This window comes from Pongo pygmaeus, chromosome X, assembly GCF_028885625.2.
Source record: "Pongo pygmaeus isolate AG05252 chromosome X, NHGRI_mPonPyg2-v2.0_pri, whole genome shotgun sequence".
NCBI classification, from domain to species: domain Eukaryota; kingdom Metazoa; phylum Chordata; class Mammalia; order Primates; family Hominidae; genus Pongo; species Pongo pygmaeus.
Genome location: NC_072396.2, coordinates 131,718,234 through 131,739,369, shown reverse-complemented (window position 1 = coordinate 131,739,369; position 21,136 = coordinate 131,718,234). Strand labels below are relative to the sequence as shown.

Genomic DNA, 21,136 nt, shown 5'->3' with positions numbered 1-21,136 from the left:
TTTAGCTAGACACAGAGTGCTGATTGGTGCATTTTTAGAGTGCTGATTGGTGTGTTTACAATCCTTTAGCTAGACACAGAGTGCTGATTGGTGCATTTTTAGAGTGCTGATTGGTGTGTTTACAATCCTTTAGCTAGACACAGAGTGCTGATTGGTGCGTTTTTACAGAGTGCTGATGGGTGCATTTACAATCCTTTAGCTAGACAGAAAAGCTCTCCAAGACCCCACCCAACTCAGAAGCCCAGCTGGCTTCACCTCTCATAACGACAGACTTCTCTACTTTGTAGAAGCCATCATTCAAATAAATATATCTAAGGAAATGTGAATAGTCAATGTACATAATCCAGTCTCTCTGGGTGGCCTTACAGCATTGTATAATGAGTAAAAGTATCTGTCCCCCACAAATCTGGAAGCCATAAGTTTTTCAATGATCTGATCAAAGATTAAGCCCCAGAGAAAATACTTTTGATTTCCTGGCTCTTATTTTAAAATCACACCATAATGTTGGATGGGAATCCATTATACATCAATAATAATGACACTCAATGCTTAATGTCTTCATATAATGTCATATAATTTCTTCTATATAAAAACGCTACCTAAAAATATTTTGCATGTTAGGAGTTAATAACTAATAACCATTCAGAGTATGCTTCCATTCTAATGGGCCCTTTGTTGCTGAAAATCTACTTTATTAGAGAAATAATGTTCACATAACATAAAATTAACCATTTTAACCATCTTAAAGGGTACAATTCAGTGGCTTTTAGTATATTCACAATGTTTTATTACCATTACCACTGATTCTAGAACATTTTCATCATCCTAAAAAGAAACTCTATACACATTAAGTGGTTACTCCCCATTTTCCCTCACTCAGCCCCTGGAAAGCACTACTCTGTTTTCTTTCCATATAAAATTGCCTATTCTGGGCACTTCACAAAAATAGAATCACACAATATTGGCCTTTTGTATCTGGCTTCTTTCACTTAGTATAATGTTTTTGAGGTTAATCCCTTATGTAATTTGTTCATTCATTTTCACAGATTTACAATATTCCATTGTATGGCTATGCCACATTTTATTTAGTAGGTTATAGTCGTTTAGTTTGTTTCCATTTTTCAGCTGCAGTAAAAAATGGTGCTATGAACATCTGGACAAAAGTTATTTTAAAAACATATGTTTTCAGTTATCTCAGGTATACAATTAAGAAGTACTCATACTGACTTGTAAGGAAATTTTATGCTTACATTTTAACAAAGAGCCAATGTGTTTTCCGTGGTAGCACCACCATTTTACATTCTCACCAGCAATGTACAGGGGTTCCAATACCTCCACATTCTTATCAACAATTCCTATTTCCTGTTTTTTTTAATTATGACAAATGTGGTTGGTGTGAACTGGCATATGACTTTGATTTGCACTTCCATAATGACTAAAGATGTTGAACCTCTATCCTTTTTTATTTCAATATTTTATTTTTGTTAATGATGGGAATATTTTCTCAGTAAATTTCAGCAATCAACTTTATAACAGGGAAGGATATGCTAGGGTTAGACATAGAAAAGTTAATGTACTTTATCTTGAAATTTTAAGGAGAAAAGTGTTTGAATGAAACTTTATCTTTTTTAGCCAAACAATATCAAAATAAGAAAATTTTGAATAGAAAACCGTACTTGGTTCTCATATTTCAAGCATAAAAGTGTTTTAATAAAAATTCTACTTTCTGCATATATTTAAGTAATTTTAAAATAAAAGGTATTATGTGGATTGTAGAGTGTAGCTAATGAAAACATTAAATAACATAATTTTAAGAAGCAATTAGCTATTCCACATGAAATAAAATCAATGATTACATAAATTCAACATGACTATGATGACAAAAGCAAAAATACAAAGTGTAATAGTTTTCAGTTCCTTGCTTGACACATATATGAATACATTTCCCAAAATCAAACAAAATAACACCAACATCTACTAATACCATGATACCATGATCACAATGAGACTCCTAAAACTTACTTAATTATTAACATCTTAAAAACCTAATTCTGATATGAATTATGTAACCAAGCATATTATCTATGCTGTGCAAACTGGTGGAAGCACAGTCTTCTTCAGGATTCTCTAGAATTCATAATTATTTCAAATGTAACTGATGTTGAACCCCACATTTCCTATTGACTTTGGTGAATCTTCTGAGCAGGACTTCATTTATCAGAACATAAGCATATACTCATTGCAACTTTAAAAAGAATAGAAAGCCTTCATACATGTTTGTTTTCAATTATATCTCATCATCAATTCTGTGCAGAGTTATATTTTCTCGACTTAATATTTTTGCAACTTTTTAAATTTTTTCATTTTTTTCTATGTATTTCAACCCTTCTAACTTCAGCTGATCCAGCTTTTCATTTTGACTTTCATCTAGAGTTGTTTTCACACATTACAGGATTGAATATAAAATAGGTGTCAGGAGGTAACAGAACATCAAGCATTATACAGACTGCTTCTATATCTGTAGCACTGTTGATAACATTAGAAAGTTTGGTTTTCAAGCTTGTGTGTATCACAGTGTTTTTCATGTCACTCTCCGAATGTCCAGTGCCCAGGCATACTGTGCACTCTAATGGGATATCCGGCCAATGACATTTACACTCATGCATTGCTAATGCCAAATAGTTATTCAGAAGCAAGCCTCCGCCTTGATGAAGATCATTTCCCAATGTGTATTCTGCAAAGTAGCCTGGAGCAGCAGATGAGGCTCTAATGGCCTGCCACATTTTATACTGACACCCTCTGAAATGACAGTTGATTCCAGCAAAATGGTCATGGTTTCTATGTTTAGAAGCAACAAATTATAGTTTCTAAAGCACCATAGTTTCTAAAACATCAAATTATTTTGGTGTTATCCCTCTGTTTACTATGGTACTTATGGCAGTTACCTTAAGGCATGTGGGGTTTCTTGCTGTTGCCATCAATAGCGCAAATCCCATTCTATTTTTAAGAATTTTTTCCCACCTTTGACTTCTATAAAATGCATGGCTCCAACTCATTTTAACTTTTCCAACAATGAAATTTTGTGAAAATACATCTGAACCTAATGTTTTATAGTTTCTCGCATTCATCCAAGGACATATGAAAAAATTCCGACATGAAAGCTAATATGGCACCTGTGCTTACACCGCAAATGTAATCAAAGGGCTGATCAACTGGTTTCTGAGTTAGTTCAACCAATTTTCATAGTATCTGCAGAGCAACCACATAACTTGTTCCTCCGTCATCAATTGTGAAAATTGGGATTCCTCTCCCTTTCACTGGATGCACGTAGGCAATTAAAGCCGAAAATTATCTAAGTGCAGCCTAAGGTGTTTCACCTTTAATTTTTCTCAGCCAGAATAAATATGGAATAATTCTTTCTTTAACAGACACTCATTTCCTTCAATATATTCTAGATGATGAAAATTCAGTTCTTCAACCCCAGTAATACAGAACTTCAGGTCAGTTCTTTTTCTTAATACCTGAACTAACACCCAGGTTCTGTTATCAATACTCACCCTTGCAATAATAATTTCTTCCTGAAGAGATAAACGGTTGTTCTTCTCTGCATTTTTGTCTTTGCTGATAGCCTGCTCGGTTTTAGTAGGCTTTTCCTCTTTTTCTAAGTGTCTCTTTAAATCATAATTTAACTTGGGGACAAGTCCACCAATATTCCACCTACAAAAGATTATACAGTTTCACTGGGATGAAAAAGAAAGTTAGTAATACTTTAGTTGAAACTAGAAGAACTTCAAGTATTGCAATAGGATTTGAAGGATTTTCCACAGTATCTAAAGAAGATTCTGAGCCTGACTTATCAGTCAGTATGCCAAGATCTGGAGAACTTAATTTCCCTTCTTCAACCTGCTTACCTTCAAGTTCTGATATGTCCTGGAATTGTTTTTTTTTTTTTCCCCCTGTTTTTTTGAGACACATTTTCCTCACATTTGAAATAAGAGTTAACATAATTTGATGAAAAGTAGAATGGCTTTTTAAGTTTTGTGGCTATAATAGTCATATAATAAAAAAGACTACTTATGTCTTCTTTTTATGTCTAATCTGGCATTTCTCTTTTGGAAAAGGATACTTTTCTATTTATTTGTCAGATTTTTTTTCAGAGATTTTATGCCTTGTTTCACTTTTCTTTTTGGTTTGTTTTAACCAGTCATTATTTGATACTTTTCTTAATATTTGAGAATTTCTCTTGATTTGAGCTAAACGTGAAATAATTTCATTCTGATTGCCAAAAACAGCCTTTGAAATAGTTTAGAAGTACTTTTAATATGGGACATACAAATGCTCATTTTAGTAAGTCCTTTGGGAGTGGGAGTGCTAGGTTTCAAAATTCCAATATGTAAACAATGGTTGCCTGGAGAGTAACAGTGCTTTCTGCCAGTATGTGCTTCATTTTTGTCTATTTACATATTACTTCGTTTGTATGAAAATCTCTTTGTAGATGAATGTGGCTAATCCTGTAGCAATGCTTAGGCGACAACAGGAAATGCAGTTGCTTGCTTGAGTAGGCCTAAAGCCTAGGGCCACTTAATCCTGCCTGGCAGTGGGGAAGTTCTGGAACCCAGGACCTCTATGGTCACCCTGCCACTGAGGGCTGAGGGAGCCTGGGGTTGCTAAAGTCTGTCTGGTGGTGGTGCCAACCAGAGATCAATTCTGGTGTGCATGCCTGAACTCTGGGGCTGTGGGATATGGCCTGGCACTGGAGAATATTCGTGACTCAGTACTATAGATACCAGCCTGGAGTCTGGGTTTACGGTAACTTACTTGGTGCTAGGTTTTACTGTGGTTAACCTAGTGTTACAGGCTAAGACAATGTCTGGTGCTGGCTTCTTTCTCCTTACCCCAAGTGGAAGGTATCTCTCTCAACACTGTGCTCCTTAAGGTGGGGGGAGGGGTGATGTGGGTAATGTCAAACTGCCCTTTTTATCCTCCCCCTCAGTGCATCTTTTTATATTTCTGTACTGCATCTGGATACTGTAAAGAGTCACCCTGTTCCGGCCGGGCGCGGTGGCTCACACCTGCAATCCCAGCACTTTGAGAGGCCGAGGCGGGCGGATCACAAGGTCAGGAGATCAAGACCATCCTAGCTAACACGGTGAAACCCCGTCTCTACTAAAAATATGAAAAATTAGCCAGGCGTAGCGGCATGCGCCTGTAGTCCCAGCTGCCGGGGAGGCTGAGGCAGGAGAATGGTGTGAACCCGGGAGGCAGAGCTTGCAGTGAGCCGAGATCGCGCCATTGCACTACAGCCTGGGCGACAAAGCAAGACTCGGTCTCAGGAAAAAAACAAAAGACTCTCCCAGTTTCCTTAGCTCTTGTGAAAAGTTTTCAGTAACGGGTAGTTGTTCAAACTGATGTTTCTGCAGGTGAGAATTTCTGGAGAGTCCTCTATGGTCTTGCTCTGCTCCTCTCCTCTGAAGTTATTAATATAAATCTTCTCTCTTTTAATCATGGTCAGTCTACATACATTTTAATAACTTAATTATTACTCTTTTTAAAAAACAACTTTTGGGTTTGTTGATCCCCTCTATTGCTTTCATATTCTCTATTTCATTCATCCTATTATAGTCTTTATTATTTTATTCCTTGTGGCTGTTTTTCAATTTGCTTTCTCTTTTTCTAGTTACTTAAGGTGGTGTATAGTAAAGGTATTGATTTGAGATTCTTCTCTTTTATTAACATAGCATTTATGGCTGTATATTTTACTTTAAGTACTGTTTTTACTTCATCTCATACGTTTTGTTTTTTTTAATTTATCTAAATTACTTTGCTAATTTTCTTGTAATTTTTTAAAATAATCTTTTAAGAGAGGTTTCTTCTTTAATTTGTGAACTTTCCAGATTTCCTTCAGTTACTGATTTTCAATTTCATTCTTTTTTGGGGGTAAGGTAAAGTTCTTTTTAAGATTTCAGTTACGTAAAATCTATTGAGACATGTTTTATCACATATAAAATATTGTCTATCCATGAAAATTTTTTGCACATTTGGGAATAAAACCTACTTTGTAATAGGGGCTAGGTTGTTCTCTGTGTATCTTTTAGGTCTGATATGTTTATAGTTTTTTTCAAGTCTTCTATTTCCTTGTTTACATTTTCTATATTTTTTCCATTATTAAACGTAGATTTTGAAATATTCTGCTATTATTTTAGAACAATGTACTTTTCCTCTCAATCTAATGATTATACTTCATATATTTTGACTCTGTTGTTGTGTATATATTTATAATTAAAATACTTTGTGATTAATGGAATTCTTTATCATTATGTAATGTATTTATTGTCTTGTAAGAATTTTTGCTTTAAAGTTTTTTATATTTGCTATTAGCGTAGCCACTTCAGCTCTCATTGGCTTAAGTTTGTATGGAATATATTTTTCCATTCTTTTACATGTAATCAATTTATGGTTTGGGTTCTTAAGTGTGTCTCTTACTGACCTCTGATAGTTGATTAATTCTTTTTATCCTTTATGCAAATATGTGCCTTCTAATTGAAGAGTTTAATTCATTTACTTTTTTAAAAATTACAAAAAAATTATTGATATCCAAGTTTGCTATTATTTATCTGTATATCTTATGTCATTTTTGTTTCTCATTTTCTTCATTACTTTTTTTTATGTTTTATTCATTTGTGTATGCATGCACCTGTTAGATTTCTTTCTTAACTTTTATTCTGCATATTTTTTGCATAATTTTTCCAGGGGCTTTCTTTGAGGATTACTATGTATATTTTAAACTGCTAACAATGTAGTTTTAATTACTACAAACTTAGCTTTAATAGTATACAAAATCCGTGTTCCTATATAGCTCTGCTTCTCTACTGTTCTTGTCACAACTTACATAGTTACATATTTTGTGGTCATCAAGATAAAGCAATCCCATTATTATTTCCTGTATGAAAGGTTTATGAGTGATAAATTACACTAGACTGCTTAGGCTACTGTAACAGACTAACATAGGCTAGGTACAACAATAGAAATTCATTTTTTTTTCACAACACCAGAGGCTGAAATATACAATATCAACTTTTGCACAGGAATTTGTTTCTGGTAAGGGCTCTCTGCTTTGCTTGCGGATGACCACTTTACTATCACATGAAGTTTATTTTGTGCACTTGTGGAGATGGGGGAAAGAGAGGGAGAGACAGAGAGAAACTGCTCTCTGGTGTCTCTTCTCACAAACCCATTTATCCTATAAGATCAGGGCTCTGCTTTTATGACCTCATTTAATTTTAATTACCTCTTTAGTTAACCTACCTGCAAATATAGGCACAATGAGAATTTACATATAATTTAATTTAGGGAGGACACAAACATTCAGTCCATAACATTCTCTCAGATTTAGTTTATGTAAAAGTGATTTAAATTCTCTTTAATTTTTGAAGGATAATTTTAACAAATATAAAATTGTTGATTGACAGATTTTTTTCTTTGAACACTTGCCACTGTCTTCTGAGCTCCATGGTTTCTGATGAGAAATTAGCTATTAATTTTACTGAGATTCTCTTGTAAGTGGCAAGCTGCTTCTGTCTTGCTGCTTTAAAAATTATCTTTTTGTCTGTTTTTTGAGAGTTTTATATGTTTTTCAAAGTACATGTCTTTGAGAATATTCTACTTAGGGTTTATTGAGTTTCTTGATATTTAGAATTATGTCTATAACCTAATTTGGGACTATTTTGAGAGCTGTTTTTTCAAATTATATTTATGTCTTTTCTATCTCTGTACTACTTCTGGAACTACATCATGCATACATTCATAAATTTGTTGTATCCTGTGTATTTTAAATTTTTTTAAAAATCTTTGTTTCTCAGCCTAAATAATCCCAATTAATTGTTTTCAAGGTCCTTCATCCTTTATTTGGCGTGCTTAAAACTGCTGTTGAGGCCGGGCACGGTGGCTCAAGCCTGTAATCCCAGCACTTTGGGAGGCCGAGGTGGGCGGATCACGAGGTCAGGAGATCGAGACCATCCTGGCTAACACAGTGAAACCCCGTCTCTACTAAAAATACAAAAAAAATTAGCCGGTCGTGGTGGCGGGCGCCTGTAGTCCCAGGTGCTGGGAAGACTGATGCAGGAGAATGGCGTGAACCCGGGAGATGGAGCTTACAGTGAGCCAAGATCGCGCCACTGCCCTCCAGTCTGGGTGACAGAGAAAGACTCCGTCTCAAAAAAAAAAAAACCTGCTGTTGAACTACTCTAGTAATTATTTCATTTCAATTATTGCACTTTTTAACTCAGAATTTTTTATTTGGTTCATTTTGGTTATATCTATCTCCTTACTAATGTTCTCAATTTGGTTAGAGATTCTCATACCTTCCTTTATTTCTTTGTATATTGTTTCTATTTATTCATTGATCATATTCTAAATGGTTGATTTAAATTTTTGTTTAGAAATCCAGTGTCAGGGCTTTTGCAGGTACAGATTTTAGTAGTTTTTATGTTTTGTTTTGTTTTTTTGCTGTGTAAGAGCAATATTTTCTATTTTTTGCCTGGTTTATATTTTTTTCTGGTAAACTGGACATTTGGTACATTATAATATGGCAACTCTGGAAATTAGATTGTTCGAGCTCCAAAGTTTGTTGTTATTGCTTATTGCAATTGTTTTTTTCTTTATTGACTTATCTGAACTAATTTTGTAAAGTACATATTCTTTGTTGTGCGTGACCACAAAAACCTGTTTAACATTAGCTTAGCAATGAGCTAGTGACTCAACAGATATTTCCTTAAATGTCTGAAGAAACGATAACAAAAACCTCCCAGTTGTGCAGATTGACTCTGCATTTGTGTTGGTTTATGCCTTCAACACTTGGCCTGGCAGTTTAAAACTCTACTTTTCCTTCATTTCTTGCCTGTGAGTCTCCCAAAACTAACTTTGCCTTCATTTTTTTGCCTGTGAGTCTCCCAAAGGTAGCCAAAGGCGAAAGTTTAGGGACTTCTCACGTAACTTCTGAATACATGCCAGTCCTGGGCACGCACATGACATCTTAGATTCCCAGAAATATGTGGCAGCTTTTTAAAGCCCTTACTCCCAATATGTCTCAGTAACCAGCCTTTATTCTCAATCATTTTAGTTTGTCTATCATTTACCCCACTACTATCCATTGCCCTATGTGGCAACAAATAATGCACCTACTTTTAAATGTTTTCCACAATATTCCCTGAGGGTAACCACTTCAGCCCTGCTAGAGTACTGAGCTAGGTGAAATAAAGGGAAGCCCTGGCCAGGCATGGTGGCTCATGCCTAAAATCTCAGCACTTTGGAAGGCCAAGGCTGTTGGATCACCTGAGATCAGGAGTTCAAGACCAGCCTGACTAACATGGTGAAACCCTGTCTCTACAAAAAATACAAAATATTAGCCGGCCATGGTGGCACACGCCTGTAATCCCAGCTACTCTGGAGGCTGAGACAGGAGAATTGCTTGAACCCGGGAGGCGGACGTTGCAGTGAACCGAAATCGTGCTATTGCACTCTAGCCTGGGCAACAAGAGCAAAACTCTGTCAAAAAGAAAAAAAGAAAAAAAAAAAGGGAAGCCCTTTGAGCTGATACTTCAGGGTGTCACCAAATAGGTAAAAAAATTAAAAAAAAAATTAAAAAACTATAATTCTTGGAGTATATGATTTATTGTCTCTCTCCATCGCTAGGAATTTATAACCAGATGTGGGCGATATTCTTTAAGGCCACCATCAACCTGAGAAGTATGGGGTGGGTTTAGGGTCGGTAAAACACTTACAAAATTTCTTAATGAGATTCAGATTTTTAAAAATATTTACTTTGTTGCTGTGAATTTCTGATTAGTTCCCAGAGCTCTTCTAAATGTGATTGTGTCAGTTTATGCCATATAAATATCTGCTTTTGTGGAACAATGGGCTTTGGTAGTTTTATACTCTCCCATTTTTACTGACATCACTGAAAATTTACTTTTAAATAAGTCATGCATTGCCTTAAGAGAGCCTAGAGACCTGTGCATAATAATGACAACAGGCAGAGATTGAAGTTTGGAAATAATCAATGTTGTTTGTAACTTTATCTGTGCTTCCTTGTGGCATTGAAAATTGTTAATTTAATTAGAACCCCAAAGTTTAACTGATTCTACATTCCTTTGTGAAGAAAATTGTTAAAATTGCCATTATAATAATTAGCTGTAAAAAAGACACCAAGTTTTATTTTCACATATAAAAAATTATCATACTGAAACCTTTATTTCAAGGTGGCCAATTTGGATTAATTAATAGGCATTATTGCAAAAGCTTCAATTTGCAATGAAAATGTAAGAATATTGCATTGTCTCCACATTGAAGTTAACATAGGTAATTATAACAAGTGTTGAATAATTTAAAAAGCAGTGTTTTTATATTGAGCACCTCTATTCAAACCAAAGTTTACTTTGTGTGAAAGGGAAAGCTTAAAACATGTTAGCCAAATTTAAAAATCTATGCAATACTATCACAAGTGGTATATTTTAAAGCCAACATCTAAATTAATCCTAATTTTTCAATAGAACTTTATTTTCCCCAAATGTGTAGAAATAGTGACTCCCTGTAAAAATTTAACATTAACAATTAGGTGAGTTTGACCCTTCAACACCCTATTGAACTTAAGATAATACTAGCTATGTGAATTATATCATCTGCAGAACTCATTTACAATAAAATATTTGAATGCACCAAAAAATAGTGCATGCATCTCTTTTTTTGAGTTCACATTCCAGTACTCCTTTGACTGAAAAAAAAATTAATGCTTACATTTGCACAAGTCATTTTGTACGTCTCCACTAGTTTCTCTGTGGTAAAGTGTGTGCAAAAGAAACCTTGTGATTAGTTTTCAAATTCAGAGTAACATCATTTGTTCTTTAATAGTTATGCTTAACTAATAATTAGATGTTGATTATTTAAAATATATTTGAACACACTCTTGGATCACAGCACTATAAAAATAGAAATTAACACCAAAAAATTACTCAAACCCATACAATGACATGGAAATTAAACAACCTGCTCCTGCATGACTTTTGGGTAAACAATGAAATTAAGGTAGAAAGCAACAAATAATTTGAAAACAATGAGAACAAAGATAAAACATATCATAATCTCCAAGACACAGCTAAAACAATGTTGAGTAAAGTTTATAGCACTAAACACGTACATCAAAAGGTTAGAAAGATCTCACATTTACAACCTCGCATTCCACCTAGAGAAACAAGAGCAAACCAATCACAAAGCTAGCAGATGACAAGAAATTACCAAAATGAGAGCTGAACTGAAGAAAACAGAGACACAAAAAAGTATACAAAACATCAGGGAACTGAGGAATTGGTTTATTGAATGCAAGAATAAGATTCATAGACTATGAACTAATAAAGAATAAAAAATAAAGAAGATCCAAAGAAACACAATCACAAATGACAATGGAGACATTATCATTGGCCCCACAGAAACACAAAAAAGTCTCAGAGACTGCTATGAACACCTCTATGTGCACAAATTAAAAAACCCAGAAGAAATGGGTGAATTCCCAGAAAAAAACCATCTCCCAAGAGTGAAGGAGAAAGAAACTAAATCCCTGAGCAGATCAATATTGAGTTCCAAAATTGAATCAATAATAAAAAGCCTGCCAACAAGAAAAAAAGCCAGGACCAGATGGATTCACAGCCAAATTTCATCAGATTTATAATGAAGCACTGGTACCATTGCTACTCAAACTATCCAAAAAATCAACAAGGAGGGATCCCTGACTAACTCATTCTATGAAGCCAGTGTTATCCTGATAACAAAAGCTGGCAGGAAGACAACAAAAAAAGAAAACATCAGGCCAATAACCTTGATGAGCATAGATGCCAGAAGCCAAAATCCTCAAAAAAATACTAGCAAACTGAATCCAGCAGTACACCAAAAAGTTAATCCACCAAGATCAAGTAGGCTTTATCCCTGGGATGCAAGATTGATTTAGAATATGCAAATTAATCAATGTGATTCACCACAAAAATAGAACTATAAACAAAACCACATGATCATCTCAATAAATTCAGAAAAGGCTTTTGATAAAATTCAGTATCACTTCATATTAACCATCAGCAAACTAGGCATGGAGAAATAGACTTAAAAATGATAAGAGCCATCTATGATAAACTTACAGCCAACATCATACTGAATGGGCATAAGCTGCGTGCCTTCCCCAGCAGAACCAGAACAAGAGAAGGATGCCCACCTGCACCTTTTTTGTAAAACATAGTGCTGGAAGTCCTAGCCAGAACAATTAGAAAAGCAAAATAAATAAAATACATCTAAATAGGAAGAGAGGAAGTTAAACTATCTCTGCTTGTAGACAACGTGATTTTATACCTAGAAAACTTCATGGTCTGTGCCCAAAAGCTCCTGTATCTGATAAACAATCTTGACACAGTTCAGGATACAAGATTGAGGAACAAAAATTAGTAGCATTTCTATACACTAACAACATCCAAGCTGAGAGCAAAATCAAGAATGCAATCCAATACACAACTGCCACAAAAATAATAAAATACATAGGAATACAGCTAACAAGGCAGCTGAAAGATCTGTACAATCAGAATTACAAAACATTGCTCAAAGAATTCAGAGATGACACAAAGAACTGGAAAAATATTCCAGGCTCATGTATAGAATGAATCAGTATTGACAAAATGGCCGTATTCTCCAAAGCCATTTATAGATTCAATGCTATTCCCATCAAACTATAAATAACATTCTTCACAGATTTTTTTTTAAAAAAACACTATTTTAAAATTCGTATGTGGTGGGGCACAGTGGCTCATGCCTGTAATCTCAGCACTTTGGGATGCTAAGGTAGGCAGATCACTTGGAGCCAGGAGTTCAACACCAGCCTGGCCAACATGGCAAAACCTCATCTCTACTAAAAATACAAAAATATATATAAATAAATGAACAACTGGGTGTGTTATAACCCCAGCTACTTGGGAGGCTGAGGAATGAGAATTACTTGAGCCCGGGAGGTAGAAGTTACAGTGAGCCAACCAAAATGAGCTCGAATATCCAGGGCAATTTTAAACAAAAGGAATGAAACAGGAGGCCTCACATTACCCAACTTCAGACTATACTACAAGGCTTCAGTAACTAAAACAGCATGGTACTGGGACAAAAACAGACACACTGACCAATGGAACAGAATAGAAAGCCAAAATATAGCCACACACCTACACCCACCTGATGTTCAACAAAGTTTACAAAACAAGCAATGTGGTAAGGACTCTCTGTTCAATAAATAGTGCTGGGATAAATGACAGGCATATGCAGAAGATTGAAGTTGAATCCTTTTCTTATATACAAAAATCAACTCAAGAGGGATTAAAGATTAAAATGTAAAAGCTAACCCTATTTAAAACTCTTGAAATAGGCTGGGCGCGGCAGCTCACGCCTGTAATCCCAGCACTTTGGGAGTCCGAGATGGGTGGATCACGAGGTCAGGAGATCGAGACCATCCTGGCTAACACGGTGAAACCCCACCTCTACTAAAAATACAAAAAATTAACTGGGCGTGGTGGTGGGCGCCTGTAGTCCCAGCTACTTGGGAGGCTGAGGCAGGAGAATGGCATGAACCCAGGAGACGGAGCTTGCAGTGAGCCAAGATTGCACCACTGCACTCCAGCCTGGGCTACTGAGCGAGACTCCATCTCAAAAATAAAACGATAAATAAAACCCTTGAAATAAACCTAGGAAACATAATTCTAGACATAGGCCCTGCAAAGATTTTATGAAGAAGATGCCAACAACAAAAATTGACAAATGGAAATTAAACAAAAGAACTTCTACACAGCACAAAGAAACTATCAATAAACAAACCACCTACAAAATGGGAGGAAATATTTGCAAACTATACATTTCATAAAGGTCTAATACCCAGGATCTGTAAGGAATGTAGACAAATGAACAAGCAAAAGCTAAAGAACCCCATTAAAAAGTGTTGCAAAGAACATGAACACAGATTTTTCAATGGAAGATATACACACAGCCAACAAGAATATAAAAAGCAGCCAACAAGAATATAAAATCATGCTCAACATTACTAATCATTAGAGAAAAGCAAATAAAAACCACAATCATATACCATCTCACACCAGTCAGAATGGCTATTATTTAAAAAGCAAAAAATAGATTCTGGTGAGGTTGCAGAGAAAGGGGAACACATACGATGTTGGTGGGAGTATGAATTACTTCAGCCATTGTGGAAAGCAGTGTGGCGATTTCTCAAAGAACTTAAAACAGAAATACCATTAAAGCCAGGTGAAGTGGCTCATGCCTGAGATTCCAGCACTTCAGGAGGCTGAGGCAGGCAGATGACTTGAGATCAGGAGTTTGAGACCAGCCTGGACAACATGGTGAAACCATGTCTCTACTAAACATACAAAAAATTAGCTGGGCATGTTGGTGCATACTGGTAATTCCAAGCTACTTGGGAGACCAAGGTGGGAGGACCACTTGAACCCAGGAGGTGGAGGTTGCAGTGAGCCAAGATCACACCGCTACATTTCAGCCTGGGTGACAGAGGCAGACTCTGTCTCAAAAAAGAAAAAAAAGAAAGAAAAGAAATACCATTCAACCTAGCAACCTCATTATTTGGTATACACCCAAAGGAATATAAATCTTTCTATCATAAAAACACTTGCATGTATATGTTCATTGCAGCACTATTTACAATAGCAAATAAATGGAATCAACCTAAATATCTATCAACGGTAGACTGGATAAAGAAAATGTGGTACATAAACATCATGGAATACTACGCAGCCATAAACAAGAACATGATCATATCTTTTGCAGCAACATAGATGAAGCTGGAGGCCATAATCCTAAGTAAACTGTCACAGGAACAGAAAACTAAATACTACATATTCTGGATTATGACTGGAGATAAACATTGAGTACCCATGGACACAAAAAAGGAAACAACACATACCAGGTCCTGCTTGAGGGTGAAGAATAGGAGGAGTGAGAGGGTTGAAAAACTACCTATAATTTACTATGCTTATTAACTGGATGATGAAATTATCTGTATTCCAAACCCCTGTGACACACAATTTACCTATATAATAAACCTGCCATGTACCCCTGAATCTAAAATAAAAGAGAAAAAAAATATGTTTGGAGGTTTATAAGACGTGCAAAGAAATGAGCTTGCAAACACTTGCCCCATATTAGTTAAAATGAAGAACTTTGAAATTAAATCAATCAGAGTTGGAATCTAAATTCTGCAAGTAACACACTCTGTGAACTTGGGCATTTTTATTTCAATAGCTGTAGGCATACAAGTGGTTTTTGGTTACATGGATAAATTTTATAGTGGCAAAGACTGAGCGGTTAGTATACCAATTATCCAAATAGTATAAATTTTGCCCAAAAGGTGATTTTCTAATTCCTCACACCCCTCCTACCTTCCCCTTTTCTGAGTTTCCTATGTCCATTATACCACTCTGTATGCCTTTACCTACCCATAGCTTACCTCTCACTTATAAATGAGAATGTGTGTTATTCAGTTTTCTGTTCCTTAGTTACTTCCCCTAGGATAATAGATAATAGCCTCCAGTTCCATCCAAGTCACTCCAAAAGGCATGAATTCATTCTTTTTTTAATGGCTGAGTAGTATTTAACAATGTGTGTATGTGTAATATATACAAACACACATAAATATGTATGTAAATATAAATGTATATGTGTGTATATACATAAATGTGGTATACACACACACATATTCCATGATGTGTGTATGAGTATATATACATAACAATAAATGTATATGTAATGTGTGTATATATATATACATAAATGTGATATACACACACACATATGCATATATATATATATACACAAACCACATTTTTTAATCCACTCATTGGTTTATGGGTACTTAGGTTAATTCTATTGCTTTGCAATCATCAATTGTGCTGTGATAAACATAGAAGTGCAGGTTTTTTTTTTTTTTTTTTGATATAATGACTTATTTTCTTTTGAGTAGATACCCAGTACTAGGATTGTGGATCAAATAATGTGTCCACTTTTAGTTCCTTTGGAAAAATCCGTATTTTTTAATAGAGGTTGTACTAAGTTACATTCCCTACAACAGTGTATAAGCATTCCCTTTACACTGCATCTGAACCAACATTTATGATATATATATTTTTTACTTTTAATAATGACCATTCTGACTAGGGTGAGGTGATATCTCCTGATGGTTTTTATTTGCATTTCTCTGATAATTCTTGATGTTGAGCATTTTTTTCATATGTTTGTTTGCCCCTTTGTATGTCTTCTTTTGAGAAATATCTACCCATATCGTTTGCCCACTTTTTAATGTTATTATTCATTTTGTTCTTGCTGATGTGTTACTTGTAGAAATATTAGTTCTTTGTTGGATGTATAGTTTGTGAATATTTTCTTTGATTCTATAGATTGTCTATTTATTCTGTTGATTAGTTCTTTAGATATGCAGAAATACTTTAATTAAGTCCCATTTGTTTACTTTTTGTTGAATTTTTATTTGAGGACTTATTCACAAATTATTTGATAGTGCCAGCATCCAGAAGAGATTTTTCTAGATTTACTTCTAGAATTCTTATGGTTTCTGATCTTATATTTAAGCTTTTAAACCATTTTGAGATAAATGTTTATATGGCAAGAGATACAGATCTAATTTCATTCTTCTGTATATACCTATACAATTTTCCCAGCACCATTTATTGAATAGGGTGTCCTGTCTCAAGTGTATGTTTTGGATGACTTTTACAAGATCAGTTGGTTGTAAGTATTTGGCTTTATTTCTGGGTTATCTATTCTGTTCCATTGATGTATGTGTCTATTTTAATACCAGTACCATACTGTTTTGGGTATTATAGCCTTGTAGTATAATTTGAAGTCATGTAATGTAATGCCTCCAGATTTGTTCTTTTTGCTTAGGGTTGTTTTGGCTCTTTGGGCTCTTTTTTTGGTTCCTTACAAATTTCAGAATAGTTTTTCCTAAGTTTGTGAAAACTGGCATTGGTATTTGTATAGGAATTGCATTTATTGTGTAGGTTGCTATTGCTTTGGGCAGCATGGTCTTTTTTATATTATTGATTCTTCTAATCTATGAGCGGAGTATATTTTTTCATTTGTGTCACTTATTATTTCTTTCATCAGTATTTTGTAGTTATTCTTGTAGATATCTTTTAAGTATATTTGTAAGTATTTTATATATTTTGCTACTGTTTTAAATGGGATTGAGCTCTTTATTTAATTTGCAGTTTGGACATTGTTGTATAGTAGTGCTGGTGATTCCTGTTCATTGACTTTGTAACCTGAAACTTTACTGAATTCATTTATCAAATCTAGGAGTCCCTTTGGGGAATCTTTCGGGTTTTCAAGATATGGGATCATATTATTGGAAAACACAGACAGTTTGAATTCTTTTTCTCTTTTTCAATCTGGTTACCCTTCATTTCGTTTTTTTTTTTTTTTTTTTTTTTGCCTGATTGCTGTAGCTAGGACTTCCAGTAGTATGTTGAATAGAATTGGTGAAAGTAGACGTTCTTATCATGTTCATTTCTTAGGGGGAATGCTTTCATCTTTTCCCCATTCAGTATGACATTGGCTTTGGGTTTTTCACATATGGCTTTTATTATTTTGAGGTTTGTTTCCTCTGTGCCTAGTTGTTGCGGGTTTTTATCATGAAAACACACTGAATTATGTCGAATGCTTTTTCTGCATCTATTGAGCTGGTAATACAATTTTTGTTTTTAATTCTGATGTATGTGATAAATTACATTTATTAACTTGTGTGTATTGAACCATCATTTTATCCTTGAGAGAAAATCCACTTGGTTGTGGTAAATTATCTTTTTGATATGCTGTTGGATTCGTCTGCAAGTATTTTGTTGAGGATTTTTGCTTCTATGTTCATCAGAGATATTGGTTTGTACTTTCTTTTCGGTTGTGTTTTTTTTTTCCTGGTTTTGGTATTAGGGTGATATTGGCTTCATAGAATCAGTTAGGGAGAATTATCCCTTTCTTGATCTTTTGGAATAGTTCCAGTAGGATTGGCCCCAGTTCTGCTTTAAATGTCTAATAGAATTTGATTGATAATCTGTGTGTGGTCCTGGGCTTTTTCTTGTTGGAAACTTTATTACTGAATGAATTTCACTAATTTTTATTTCTATGTTCAGGATTTTTGTTTCTTTCTGATTTAAGCTTAGGTGGCTGTATGTTACCAAGAATTTAATCATTCCTTCTATATTTTCTAGTTTGTGTTCATAAAGATGTTTATAGTTGTTTTGGAAAATCTTTTTACTTCTTTGGTATCAGTTCTAATGTCTACATTGTCATTTCTGTTTGAGCTTACTTGAATCTTCTCTCTTCTTTTATTGGGTGATTTATCTAGTTGTCCATCAATTTGATTCATCATTTCAATGAATCAATTTTTTATTTCATTGATCCTTGTATTATTTATTTGTTTCATTTTTTTAGTTCTGCTCTGATCTTTGTTATTTATTTTATTCTGCTTCCATTGGGTTTATTTTTATTTTTGTTTTTCTAGTTCCTTGAGGGGTAATGTTAGGTTGTCCAGTTGAGATATTTCTGTCATTTTGATTTAGGCATTTTGTGTTATAAATGTTCCTGTTAGTACTGCTTTTGCTCTATCCAGAGATTTTGAAGATGTGTCAGTCTTGTTATTCATTTACAAAATAATAATTTCCATCTTGATTTCTTCATTTACCTAAAGATCACTCAAGAGCTGATTGTTTAGTTTGCATAGTTTTGGTAGTTACTCTTGAAATTAATTTCTGGTTTTATTCCACTGTCATATCATAAGATACTTAATTTTAGTTAAATATTTTTCAATGTATTAAGACTATCTTGTGGCTCATCCTATGGTCTATCTTGGAAAACGTTCCATGTGCTGATGAATAAAAATGTATATTCTGCAGTTTTTGGTAGAATGTTCTGCAAATTTCTGTTAAGTTCATTTATTCTAGTATCCTGTTTAAGTCCAGTTTTCTTTGTTGACTTCCTGCCTCAGTGATTTGTCTAATGCTGTATCACTAGAAAGATTTCAACCTATAATTGTATTACTGTTTTTCTCTTTTTGTAGGTCTAACAGTACTTGTTTAATTAATCTGAGAGCTCCGGTGTTAGGTGAGTATATATTTAGGATTGTTATATTTTCTTGTTGAATTTATTCCTTTATCATAATATAATGGCATTCTTTGTCTTTTTTCACTGTTGTTGGTTTACAGTCTGTTTTATCTGGTATAAAAATAGCCACTTCTGCTTGTTTTGGCCTTCCATTTGTGGAAATTTTTTTTCTTTTTCTTCACCTTAAGGGTCTAAGAATTTTTACAAGTTAAGTGAGTTTCTTGAAGACAGCAGATATTTACTTTGTGACATTTAATCCATTCAGCCAATATTTATCTCTAAGTGGGAGCATTTAGACTACTTACATTCAAAGTTTTTATTGATATGTGATGCACCATTCCAATCATCATGTTGTTATCTAGTTGTTTCATTTTTCTATTGTGTTATTGTTTTATAAGCCATGTAAGTTTTATACTTTCAAGTATTTTTTATGCTGGTGAATATTGACCTATTATTTAATGTTTAGAACTCCTTTGAGCATTACTTATATGGCTGGTCTAGTGGTAAAAAGTTCCCTCAGAATTTGCTTAACTGGAAAATACTTTTTATCTTCTTCATTTATGAAACTTAGTTTTGCGTGCCAAAAAATTCTTGGGTGACAGTTATTCTGTTTGAGGAGACTAAAGATAGTATGCCAATCCCTTCTGGCTTCTAAGATTCTGCTAAGTCTGCTGCTAGTTTGATAGGTTTTCCTTTATAAGTGACTTAATGCTTTTGTCTCATTACCCTTAGAATTATCTTATTACATTGACATTAGATTGCTTGATTAATATAGGCCTTGGTGACATCTTTTGGCCATGAGTCTCCCAGAAATTCCTTGAGTTTTTTGTATTCAGTTCTTTAAATTTCTAGCAAGACCAGGGAAGTTTTTAACAATTGTTTCCTCAAACAGGGTTTTCAAACTGTTTTCTTTCTTTTTTTCTTCCTCAGGAACACCTGTCATTCTTAGGGTTGGATATTTTACATAATCCCATCTTTGTCCAATACTTTATTTCATAATTCTTTATTCTTTATCTTATTTGATTGTATTACTTTGAAAGCCTTGTCCTCAAGCTCCATAATTGTTTTCTTCTGCTTTGTCTATTCTGTTTTTAAAACCTTACTCTGCATGTTTTAATTCCCTATATGAATCTTTTATTTCTAGAAGTTTTGTCTGTTTGTTTTTTAAAATCTGTCTTTTTAGGACATTTTTTACTCATATCCTGAATTATTTTTTAAATTTCTTTGTGTTGGTGTTCAACTTTCTTTGGAATCTCATTGAATAACTTTCTAATTAACCTTTTGAATTCTTTATCTGGTATTTCAAAGATTTCATTTTTCGTTTGGATCTGTTGCTGGACAGTTAGTGTAATCTTTTTGTGGTGTTGTAAAGCTGTTTTTTTATGGTCAGCATTAGTTTTCTGGTTCCTTCTCATCCGGGTAGAGCATTTCTTATTATTTTTGAATTTATTTATTTTTTACCTCCTTGAAGATCTGACTTTAATGTATATAGTTTATAGTCATCTAGCTTTGACTCTGGGCGCTTTCAGTGGCAAAAACTCTGTATGAGTTCTTGGTTATAATTTTTGTGTGATGGCTTTGTCAAATGTTGCTAGTAGTAGTGATATATCCGGTGTGTAAGAAGGTTCACTATCTCCTGTAGGGCCAGGATGTCAGAGGTCTCATGAAGCTTATCTCGTTTCCTAGTGATGTGAATATTTTCCAGTATTGTTTTTCTCACTAGGTTGGTCAGTTCAGCCTTCAGGTCAGTAGGAAATATCCATGGGTAAGAAATGACTGTGGCTGAAACAGTTGTGTACATGCAATACTACAGTGGTGGATGAAATTCTTAGACTTGACAGATGTAGCTGAGGGAACTCCCAGTGAAATGCACTGAGGTCTTCACAGGGGGAATAAAGGGAACCATCTCAACCTTCACTACCAGGCCTGC

At 34.5% G+C, this 21,136-nt stretch overlaps 1 pseudogene; it reads right to left on the bottom strand.

Moving 5' to 3' along the window:
* Positions 1-2,236: 2,236 nt before the first annotated feature.
* On the bottom strand, positions 2,237-20,621 carry LOC129024193 (calcium-independent phospholipase A2-gamma-like; annotated as a pseudogene).
* Between the last annotated feature and the right edge of the window lie 515 nt (positions 20,622-21,136).